This window comes from Eschrichtius robustus, chromosome 1 (assembly GCF_028021215.1).
Source record: "Eschrichtius robustus isolate mEscRob2 chromosome 1, mEscRob2.pri, whole genome shotgun sequence".
NCBI lineage: Eukaryota > Metazoa > Chordata > Mammalia > Artiodactyla > Eschrichtiidae > Eschrichtius > Eschrichtius robustus.
Window position 1 is genome coordinate 200865017 of NC_090824.1, and position 11402 is coordinate 200876418.

Sequence of the window (11402 nt, forward strand, 5' to 3'; positions counted from 1 at the left end):
CCCGGCAGGGCTGGGCATACAGGAACCGTGCACGTAGCCCTCATTGCAGAGCACCCCCAGCACACTTGTCGCTCAGAGCTGACACAGAGCACCTCAGAGCAGGGCTTGAACTAACAAACAGCAGCTCCGACATGTCTGTGACCCTAGGCTTCACTCTGTGCGGCCTCCCTCTGCCTGGTCTTCCAGGGGCTTCCACTGCAGCCAGGGCACCAGGCCTCTGTCTCCACCCACCACCCCTCCTCTCCCTGACTCCTGGGTTCCTCTCATTAGGAGAGGGTCTTCTTGAAGTTGTCTCCCACTCATGGACCAGACAAAATGATTAGAAAACAAGCCAGGGCTGCCGCCCCTTGTCTATCCTGACTCTCGGGACCCTACACCTGTTCCTTGGATCTGGCCGGTGTAGCAAGGCCCATTTTCTGCAACTCTGAGCCCCTGAGGGGTGAGGATTGGCTGACCTGGGCAGCCTGACCCGGCCGGCCAGCCCTTCCCAGGTGTGCCTGGGTTGAGGTCAATAGAAACACCCCTCCAGGCAGCAAAAGCCCCTGCAGCTGCGCCTGATGCCATATTCTCTGCCCCGTCAGCAGTCTCGGGGTTGTGCTGGTGGGAGGGAGTAGGGCCCACGGCTCTATGGGTGGCCCGGTGTGAGTGGGGCTCTGCTGGACTTTCTGCAGGAGTTGCCGGGCTGCCACCCGCTAAAGAAGAGGATGTGTCACCCATACCTGCTGCTGGAATTTCTCCCCTGGCAGAGGTGAGGAAGGAAAAAAGCAGTGGGGGCCGGGACAGAAGGGGTACCTCAGGCAGGGAAATGGAAAGCTTCCAGACGAGCGCCCGGGGCCAGGACCATCCTGGCTGGCCTGCAGGCACCAAGTCGGCCTGCGTGTTGTCACTGGTGTGATTCCAAGCCCCTTCTTCTAGGCTTTAAAGTCTTTGTACATATTCAGGTGTTTTACCTGGGAAGGGTGGGAAAAGTTCAGCAGCGGCTGGCCTGGGGCTCAGCTCACGTTTAGTCAGAGACGCCTCCTCATGGTCCCCCAGCTTTGCAATGAGGACGCTCCTGGCGGGGGGGCTGCCGGCTGCATGGGAGACGATTCCCCAGCTCTGACCAACTTCAGAATTGTTTACCACTGGAGCAAGTGTCCTGATCGGGTTTGCATCGGTGTAAATAGTGGGTTCTTAATTAGCAATGTGAACGGTGACATCAGAGGTCCTGAATCAGGATGGACATACTTATCCCCAGCATGCACAGGCGTAAAAACCTGGGGAGGCCGTGTGCAGCCGGCACCCTTAGGGACGGGCTTCCGACTGACCCCTCAACGTTCTGGTGTCCAGCCACTGCTTTAGGATTTCTGGGGCCCAATGCTGACTCTCAGGGGTCTGCAATCCAGCCTTTGTTGGCCTTTAATGAGACCCACACTTCCAGCATCCTACAGAGCAGGGTCTGTGTGACTGTTCTGTGGCTTCTGTAACAAATGACCACAAGCTGGGTGGTTTAAAACAACAGGAATTCATCCTCCCCCAGTCCTGGAGACCAGACATCTGAGATCAGGGTGTTGGAGGACGGAAGTCTCTCCAAAGGCTCCAGGATAGGGTTCTTCCTGCCTTTTCCAGCTTCTGGGGGCTCCAGGCGTCCCCAGGCTCGTGGCTGCATCCCTCCCGTCTCTGCCTCTGTCTTCACGTGGCTTCTCCTCTGTGTCTGTCTCTCCTCTTTTGTCTCTCATAAGGACTCTCTCAGTTGGATTGAGGGCCACCCTAACCCAAGATGACCTCACCTTGAGATCCTTAACTACATATACAAAGACCCTTTTCCCAGATATGGTCCTGTTCACGTGTTCTCGGGGGACACATCTTTTGGGGCCAGCATTCAACCCATTACCTGTGTATAAAATAACCCTCATTTTAGGAGATTACCAAGGTTCCGTATAGACTGGCACAGACAGCAGCCATGTGGGTGGGGGTCTGGGGAGAATGAGGACCCTGGAATCACCTGGAAGGGATGAAGTCCTGGCTGCATTAGGTGAGCTCTTCCACCACGGGGCCCGTGGAAACAGCCACTCGACTCTGTCTGTGGAAAGGGACCCAGTGCCGAGTCCAGAAGTGGTTACCTTGCAAAGCTGGCTCTTTTGGGATTTCGTCATCAATAGCATCATGTAACCAGTAACTACGGGCTTGGAGGAGTCACTCTCTGGCACATGATGACAGCACTAGTCACTTTAGGCTCATCAAGCCTAGAATAGGAATGTTTGAAGGAGAAGAGTTTGGGAGATTGCGAAGCTTGGTTGTCAAGGAAACTGAGCAGGTTTGTCAAGGAAACTTCTCCCTTAAACTGAAGGCAGGGCTGGGAGAGCTGGACTCCAGAGATCTTGTAAAGGGGCTGCTCTGAAGCACCATCACCTGAGAGGTGGTCTCAGCGTGAGCTGGGGTTTGAGAAAAGTGTGATGAGATTGAGCCTGACTTTCTGTGACAGCTGGGGAGGGGTTTGTAAAGCACCTTGGCTTTTAAGGCAGAAGTTTGTTGCTGGACAAAGTGTCTCCCAAAACTGGGCTGAAGCTCAAGCTGTCTCTTTCCCCTTCTTGTGACAGTCCAGGGCAGGTGGGTGTCAGGGCCCAGGCTCTGTCCCCCTTGTTTCTCCTCCCTGCTTCCAGGTGAGGGCTCCAACCAGCAGGGTGGGGTGACCAGGTGGGCATCATGCCCCCCGTCCTAGGATGCAGGCTGGCCAAGGCCCTCACCACCTCCACCCCTTCCCCTTGGTAACACGAGACACTACACCCTAGCTGTAAGGAGTGAGAAGGCTGGGAGGTGCAGGGTAGCTGTGAACAGGAAAAAGGGAAATGGGTCCTGATGGGTAGCTGCGCGGCCCTGCTGTGAGGGTCACCCAGACGCTAGCGCACAGACTCTGGGTCCTGTGAAGGTTCGATGCTTTGTGCTTCTGGAAATCCTATAGGAGACGGTCCACAGCAGGTGAAGCTAATGCTCTCAGTGGAGGTGGTGAAGCTAAAGATCTGCAGTTCAGACCGAAGGTGCCGATGTACATACAGGACAAAACCATCTCGTGTGAATGGACTTCAGGCACGTTTAACATGAATGCAGTCATGTTAATGCCTAGCACCTTCTATCTTGTGCCTCTCCTCAGGGACCCCCTCCTCGGTTCCTGAGGATCCTGTAACTCCCGTACAGGGGGATGGAGAGTGGGCTCTGTCCAGTCTGAGCCCTGAGTTACCCTGCGTGTGAGTCTGCTCAGGACCGCCGTAACAAATACCACAGACTGGGCAGCTTGAATAACAGACCTATCTCCCAGTCCTGGATGCTGTCTGAGATCAAGGTGTATGCAGGCTGGTTTCTCCTGAGGCCTCTCTACTTGGTACTTAGACAGCCATCTTCTCCCCAGGTCCTCATGTGGTGTCCCCCTGTGCCTATCTGTGTCCTAATCTCTTCTTGTAGGACACCAATCCTATTGGATTAAGATCCACCCTAGTGACCTCATTTTTACCTTGATTGCCTCTTTAAAAATCCCATCTCCAAATACAGCCACATCCTGGGGTCCTGGGGGTTAGGGATTCAGCATGTGAATTTGGGGGGCATGGCTGAGCCTATCCCATCCTCCTTAGGAACCAAGTGTGCCTCGGTCCTTCCTTCCCTCAAGCCACACGAGGTGATGTAATGGCTCAGGGAGAGGCCACTCGTGCAGAGTCTGTGTCCCAGCTGGGGAGCCCTTCTCTGCTCTCTCTGATCAGGCCGTGGCCGTGCCAGTCCCCTCCTGAGGTGAGCAGTTCTGGGGTTTTGTGCCGTGTCGCCTGGCCGGCTGAGGTGCTCATTGTCAGGGAACCCAGGAGCCAGCAGCCTCGTGGGGATGCCGGGGACTCTCAGGGCCTTGGCAGATGTCTCTCCCAGCAGATACCCTAGCGAAAGTGGGGAAACGTTTGGGGGATTACAGGTGGGGGAGAGTCACAGTCTCGTTTATGCTTCAGAAAGACCACGTTGGGGTGGGATGTGAGGTGCACCGTGCGGGCAGGGAGTTCTGTCAGGGCCTGATGGAGGAACCAGGCACAAGATCGGGCTTGGGCCAGGACTGTGGGCGTAGAGGTGAATTAGTGTGGGAACTGGCCACAGACTGCTGTCGAAATCTCGGCTTCCCTGTGCACCGAGGCCAAACAGAAATACGGAGACAGGGATTTTGGAGGAAGAGAGAGATGGCTTTATTCTTCTGCCAGACAACAGGGAAGACACAGCCGGCTAGCGCCTCAAGAACTGGGCACCCCTCCTTGAGAATCAGGGAAGATTTTATACGTGGGGCTCTCGGAGTCCGGGGTATAGGATGAGGATCGATGTAGTGAAGGTCTTGCATTCCTCCTTTCCTTTGCATTATTTCAAAACAGTCATAGTTGGCATCAGGCTGCCCGGTAATTGGGGTCCAGCAGTCTGGTAATTGCGTCCGTTTGCCTCTGGTTTATCGGCCGGTGACCTTGTTTCTGAAATGCAAAAACTATAGGGGGTGACTTGTTATGAGGGGCGTATAGAATGTAAGTGCTGGACATAATAAGGTTAGGGAGTGAGAGGCAGGGGATGTAACTCACACAGAGTTAGGGGTAATGGGTGCCAGAGGTAAATTACATAGTGTCAGGGAGTGAGGTTCGCTTTGTAAAGTACACATCTAGTTACTACAAATTAGTGACAAAGTAAAACAAGGAGTGATTAACTCTTTCAGGCCAGATTATGTTTCTTCTCTAGCCTATTCACTGTTCCCTTTGTTTTCCTTGTTCTCAGGGGAGGGAAAACTTCATTTCTATTTTTGCTGCAACAAGACTCTGGAGGAGCAGATGACAGTCAGTGGGGCACAAGGAGAGTGGGAGCCTGGGAGACCCCAGTGTTCCCGAACGAAACTTGGGGCCGCTTGCCCGAGCGCAGTAAAGCCAGTCTACTGACACCGGGTGTGGTGAAGGGAAGTGCAGCTTTAATTGTAAGAGTGCCAATACAAGGAGGCCAGGTGGCCTGTGCTCTAAAACCCCAAACTCCCTGAAGGATTTCAGCAAAGGAATTTTAAAGGCCAAGTGAAGGAGGGGGGTTGCAGGGTATGCGATCAGCTGGTGCACAATTCTCTGGTTGATGGTGAGGTAACAGGCGGTTAACATTATAAATTCTTAGGCACCAGAAGTTCCGGGGCTACCTGTTCAAGATCATCAGGTAGTTAATTTCTTCCGTTTGGTGGTGGTTTCAGCATCTGTAAAACAACTCAGGAAGCGTGCATCAGATACTGTTATCCAGGCACTTCAGAGAGGAGCTACAGCAGAGGATGTCGGGGAGGGGTCTGTACTGGGAAGGCCCCGTAGGGTCCTGCTCGGTTACACCCGGTGCCTGGGCTCGGCAACCTGGGAAGGTGGGGCTGCTCCTGGGTGTGGGGAGCTGCAGGATCCCAGTCCTCTGAGGGGCCTGTTAGCCCCCAAGGTGAGATGGGGGTGCAGTGACTGGACAGAGGCTTCTGGCCTGCGAGAGGGGTCGAGGCTGGAAATGTCATGGGAATCATCGCAGGGAGGGAGAGGAAAGGCCAATGGGGGCAGGTAGGTCACAGCAGACTATGTGCAGGTGACTGCAGTCCTGTTGGAAGCAACTCAGAGCCAGAAAGGAGTGGCCGTCAGGGGCTCAGCTCCATTCTCTTGTTCCTTTGTAAAACCACTGTGTCAGAGTTTGAGACACTGCCAGTAGATGTCTGGGCCCAGTGCTGCCATGGCTTCATCAAAGGGGCCCAGGGGGAACACAGAACCACTGCAGACCCCGCCCATGTCTGCACTGGGAATGAATCCCATCGGGGCTCCTGGGCTCACAGACTTGAGGGAACCTCTGTCCTCAGGACTGGTCTTTCTCCTTCCTCTCACCTGCTGGTCAGGAGCCCAGGCACCCCCATCCTGGCTCCATCCCCCAGGGCCTGGATTCTGGGACAGCTTAGAGGTAATGCAAGACTCTCACGCTCCTTTATCTGCCTGGGGCCAAGAATGTCTCAAAAGGTGCAACTGGCTGATTACAGAGGGCTGAGTGTTTGCAGCAGGTATGGGTGGAAAGATGGGGTGTGAGTTTCCTATGTCTTCACAGCCTTCCCAGTGTAAAGATCTGTGCATTTCCTATGGCCAGTGATCTCCCCACACCATGCTCCCAGGAAGCTCAGCCAAGTATTATGAGGGCAGAGTCTCTCCCCTTGCTTATTTGTAACTTCCCACTCCCACAGTGAGGAGCTTGGTGCCCACTATCTGCCATTTACTTACGCATTGCTCCTTTCCAGATTACATGTGCAGAGGTTTCAGAATTGTCAGCTGCTACACCCTGGAAAGAACTCCATAAAATAAAGTCCACTGTTTGTGTACGTTTTTTTTTTTTCAAATATTGATATTGTACTTCATTATTTTTTTTCTCTTAATTTTAAAAATTTATTTATTTATTTATTTTTGGCTGTGTTGGGTCTTCGTTTCTGTGCGAGGGCTTTCTCTAGTTGTGGCAAGCGGGGGCCACTGTTCATCACAGTGCGTGGGCCTCTCACTATTGTGGCCTCTCTTGTTGTGGAGCACAGGCTCCAGTCGCCCAGGCTCAGTAGTTGTGGCTCACGGGCCTGGTTGCTCCGCGACATGTGGGATCCTCCCAGACCAGGGCTCGAACCCGTGTCCCCTGCATTGGCAGGCAGATTCTCAACTACTGTGCCACCAGGGAAGCCCCGTTTGTGTACATTTTGCATTTAGTCTAGAGATTGCGTTCATTTCCAAAGTTAACTTAGGTCAGCACCTTTTATTCCATCCCCTACAGTGAGTTTTTTCCATGCCTTTCTAATACAGTTAGATTCTGTCACATTGAGTATTCCATCCTGGAGTATTTACTCCTACACCGTAAATAACTAAATTTGAATAGAGTTTGATTGACCCCTTGGGCTATACACATCTATGGGTTTAGACAAATGCATAGTGACAGGTATCCATGCTAAAGTATGACATGGAACACTTCAAACCCCCCACCCCATGATCTGCTTATCATCTGTGTAGCTTTGCCTTTCCCAGAATGTCACCAATGGGGTCATACTGTGTGCAGCCTCCTCAGACTGGATTCTTTCACTTAAAAATATATACTGAGGATTTATCCATGTCTTTCCATGGGTTGATGGTTCATTCCTTTCTGCTGCTCAGTAGTATTCCATTGCATGTGTATGGAAGGAAAAACAATTTTCACTCTGTCCTTCTAGGTTCTTGGTTGAGTCCCACCCCTGCCCCGTAATAAAAGCCAGATTAACAGGAGAAAAACAGAAGTTTAAGAGCATGTATACCTCCTGTATACAGGAGAGATACCCAGAAAAACTGAGTCACTTCCTGAAATGGCCAAAGCCATCACCTTAAATACCAAATGCCATCTTCAGATAAAAACAAAAGACCTTGGGGAAGGGGGGATTTCCTTGTAAATGTCCTTCATAAAAGGTCAGTCTCTACTCAGTTTTTTCTATCTTTCTTTTTTTGAATGAGACTGAAATAATCCTTATGCCAGAGAGGCATATATTGGCGTGGTGTATTCTGCTCACCTTGACATGGATGTCCTCCACTTTGCTTATGCAGTCATCTAGTGAAGGATATCCTGATTTCTTCAGGTTTTTAGCCATTACGAATAGTGCTGCTGTGCATAATTGCACCCTTGTCTGCTTTTGGACATAGATTTTCAAAGCAGTTGCCTATATACTGGACGCATAATTGTTGGACCCCGAGGGGAGACTCGATTAGTTGTGGAAAAAGCTGCGGAACTGTCTTGCCACGTGGCTGTACATGCACCCCAGCTATGAGGAGAGGTTGCTCCTCAGCCTCCAGCAGTCGGTGTTGCCATGGTTTTGTTGGAGTTTAGCCATCCTAGTAGGTGTGCTGTGATGGCTCACGATTTTATTTTGGAAATCCCTAATAGTATATGTATAATTTTTGTATGATTTTTATTATCTGTATATCTTTTTTGGCCAGGTGTGTGTTCAAATCCTTACCCATCTTTAAAATGGGGTTGTTTTAGAGGTCTTGGTCCATTTAGAGTCCAAGTCCTTTACTGGATATGTGGTTTACAAGTATTTTTCTCCCAGTTTGTGGCTTGTCTGTTTTATCTTGGAGAGGCAGCAGTGAGTGGTGGCATGAAGCGAGATCTTCATTCCCTGCCCAGGAATTGAACCTGGGTAGCCTGGATGAAAACCAGGAATCCTAGCCACCACCCCCGCTAGCTCTTGCCCCCAGCGAAAAATGCATTTCTCATAGAGGTAAAAACTGTAAAAACAGGTACAAAGTTTATTATTAGAGACATAGCACAGCAACAAGTGGGAGAGCACACAGAGAAACAGTTTGTTTAGTTCAGACAGAAGCAAGGCAGAGATGCACACCCGGAGAGAAAGGGTGTGGACACCCTCCCTAATGAGGAGGAGGGCAGTAAAGAGGCGGTTAAGTCACTTATATAGGGCAGTTCTTCCGGGTCTCTGTTCACCTCTGGCCAATTATCTGGTTTCTTTTTCCACACCTGCCCTGCCCTGGGACCCTCCCCAACATGCGTGCACAACTTTTTTCCAAGACGGATTACAGCCCAGAGGCCTATGGGACGACCTTAGCATCACCTATTTTGGGGTGGTGCCCCTTCCTTTCTGACCCCCAAGGAACCTTTCTGCGCATGTGCAATGTTTCCCTTGCCCCAAGGATGAGAAATATATGACTGCTTGATCTTTTAACAGGGTTTAGTCCCACTCTGTCCCTCCCATAAAAATGTCCAATGTCTGGTTATTTACCCTATTTCTGTTGCTGGTTTTCATATCGAGGTGCAGACCTCGAAATATAGACAGAAGTCCGGTCATAAATATGTAGTCCTAGAGCCCGTTTGTCTCTTGCTTCAGGAAATGTAAACAGGGGGCTGGTAATGAATGTCCAGCCTGGAGCCCATTTTTTTCTCATCCCAGGAAGTGTGAACCGGAGGCCAGTTGTAAATGTGTAGACTGGAGACCATTTATATCCTGCCTCATTTTGTCTTTGTGAATAAGGTCTTTGAGAGTAGAAATCTTTAATTTTATAAAGTCCACCATATTTTTTTCTTTTGTGATTGACCTTGTATGTTAAAACTCAAAACTCGTGATCTATAGACGAAACCCAAGGTCATGTAGATTTTCTTCTATGTTTCTCTGTAATTTTCATAGCCTTGCATTTGAAATGACTGTGAATAAATTTGTGTGAATTTGGCATAAGTTTTAAAGTTCATGTCTAGGGACTTCCCTGGTGGTCCTGTGGCTAAGGCTCTGTGCTCCTAGTGCAGGGGGCCTGGGTTCCATACCTGGTCAGGGAACTAGATCCCACGTGACTCAACTAAGAGTTCGCATGCTGCAACTTAAAAAAAAAAAAGGTCCCGTGTGACACAGCTAAGACCCAGCGAAGCTAAATAAATAAATATTAAAAAAGAATAAGTAAAGTCCGTGTCTATAATCATTTCATTTCTTACGGTTTCTACTTAATTGCTCCTTAACTATTTTGGAGAATTCATGGGTCATTTGGCTCTATTTCAATTTGAATTTCCACAGCAGAACGGATGTAGCAGAAACCGGGTCTCCTCAGGACCCACTGGGGCTTTGGGACACTGTGGGGTCCGGTTCACGCTGACAGGAGCCAGGTCTCCTCTGGACCTGCTGGGAGGTGACGCTGCTAAAGGAAAAGGTGAGGAAAAGTGGGGGAGAAGGTTCTTGTGTCTAGTTGAGTGCTGAGGGTGTCTGTCCTCAGAGGACCCAGGAGAGGAAGGGCTTCATGTGGAACACTGGGTTTTTAGCCAGTTTTTGTGTGGTGTAGACAGAGTGCAGTGTTCTTTGGTGTGTGGTGTCCAGTTTTGCCGGCACCATTTATTGAGGGGACTGTCGTTTCCCCAGTGTATGTTCTTGGCTCTCTTCTTGTGAATTAACTTACGCATAACCGTAGGTTTATTTCTTGGGTCTCTGTCCTGTTCCTCTGGTCTGCGTGCCTGTTTTTGTGCCAATTGCACACTTTTTGGTGACTGTAGCTTCATAATGTAGTGTGAAGTCAGGGAGGGAGATGCCTCCAGCCTGTTCTCCTTTCTCAGACTCCCTTTGGCTATTCAGGGGCCTTTGTGTTTCCACACAAATGATAGGAACGATTGCTATATTTCTGTGAAGAATGGCATTGGAGTTCTGACCAGGCTTGCTTTGCATTTGAACATTGCTTTTGGTAGAATGGACATTTTAACAGTGTTCTTTGCATCCATGAGCACGGGATAGCTTTCCATTCATTTGTGTCTGTTCAGTTTCTTTTATCAGTGTTTTACAGTTTTCAGTGTGCTTTCACATCCTTGGTTCAATTTATTCCCAGGTATTTTTTAGATGCAATTGTAAATGGGATTGTTTTCTTCATTTCTCTTTCTGATGGCACATTATTAGTGTATAGAAAGACAAGTGATTTTTAGGGCTTCCTTTGTGGCTCAGTGGTTAAGAATCTGCCTGCCAATACAGGGAACACGGGTTCGAGCCCTGGTCTGGGAAGATCCCACATGCTTCGGAACAACTAAGCCCATGCGCCACAACTACTGAGCCTGTGCTCTGGAGCCCGCGAGCGACAACTGCTGAGGTCGTGTGCCACAACTACTGAAGCCTGCTGTCTTACAGCCCGTGCTCCACAACAAGAGAAGCCACCGCAATGAGAAGCCCGTGCACCGCAACGAAGAGTAGCCCCTGCTTGCCGCAGCTAGAGAAAGTCCGTGCACAGCAACGAAGACCCAATGCAGCCAAAGATAAATAAAGAAATAAATATTTTAAAAAAAATTTATAAAAAAAAAAAGAAGAGTGATTTTTGTGTACTGATTTTTTATGCTGCAGCTTTACTGAATTCGTTTATTAGTTCTAACAGGGTTTTGGTGGTTTGATGTGGGAAACTAGAATTCAGAAATCCCACTGTTTCTACTACAGCCAGGTCATCCACAGCACCCAAGACACAGTGGCTCCCAATATAATCTTCCCACGGTGCCTGTTAATAACGCGTGGACCCTACAAGAATGATGAGCGTCACCAACTTAGGTGAACCGCATCTGGTTAAGGTTTGGCCTCTATTATGAAGTTTGATGTCTTCTCTGCTTCTTTTGGGCATGGTTTTGACCTGGTTCTTTTGAAAAGTAATGCACTCCCCAGTAATTTCAAGTGTATAAAAAAACTGTAAGTAGCAGTACAAAATACACCACCTCACATAAACTACTCCAGTGTGTTTTATGCAATACTGGGGTCCTCTCCCAGGGAACCAGAACATAAAGACCCAAAGACGAAATTTTATGGTTCCACCTTATAATCCTATCCACGGGCCCACTTCAACATTCACCATCTCCGCAACTCTATGGAAATGTCTTTTCCTATTCTGATCCAGTTTTCTTTTTCTGAAACC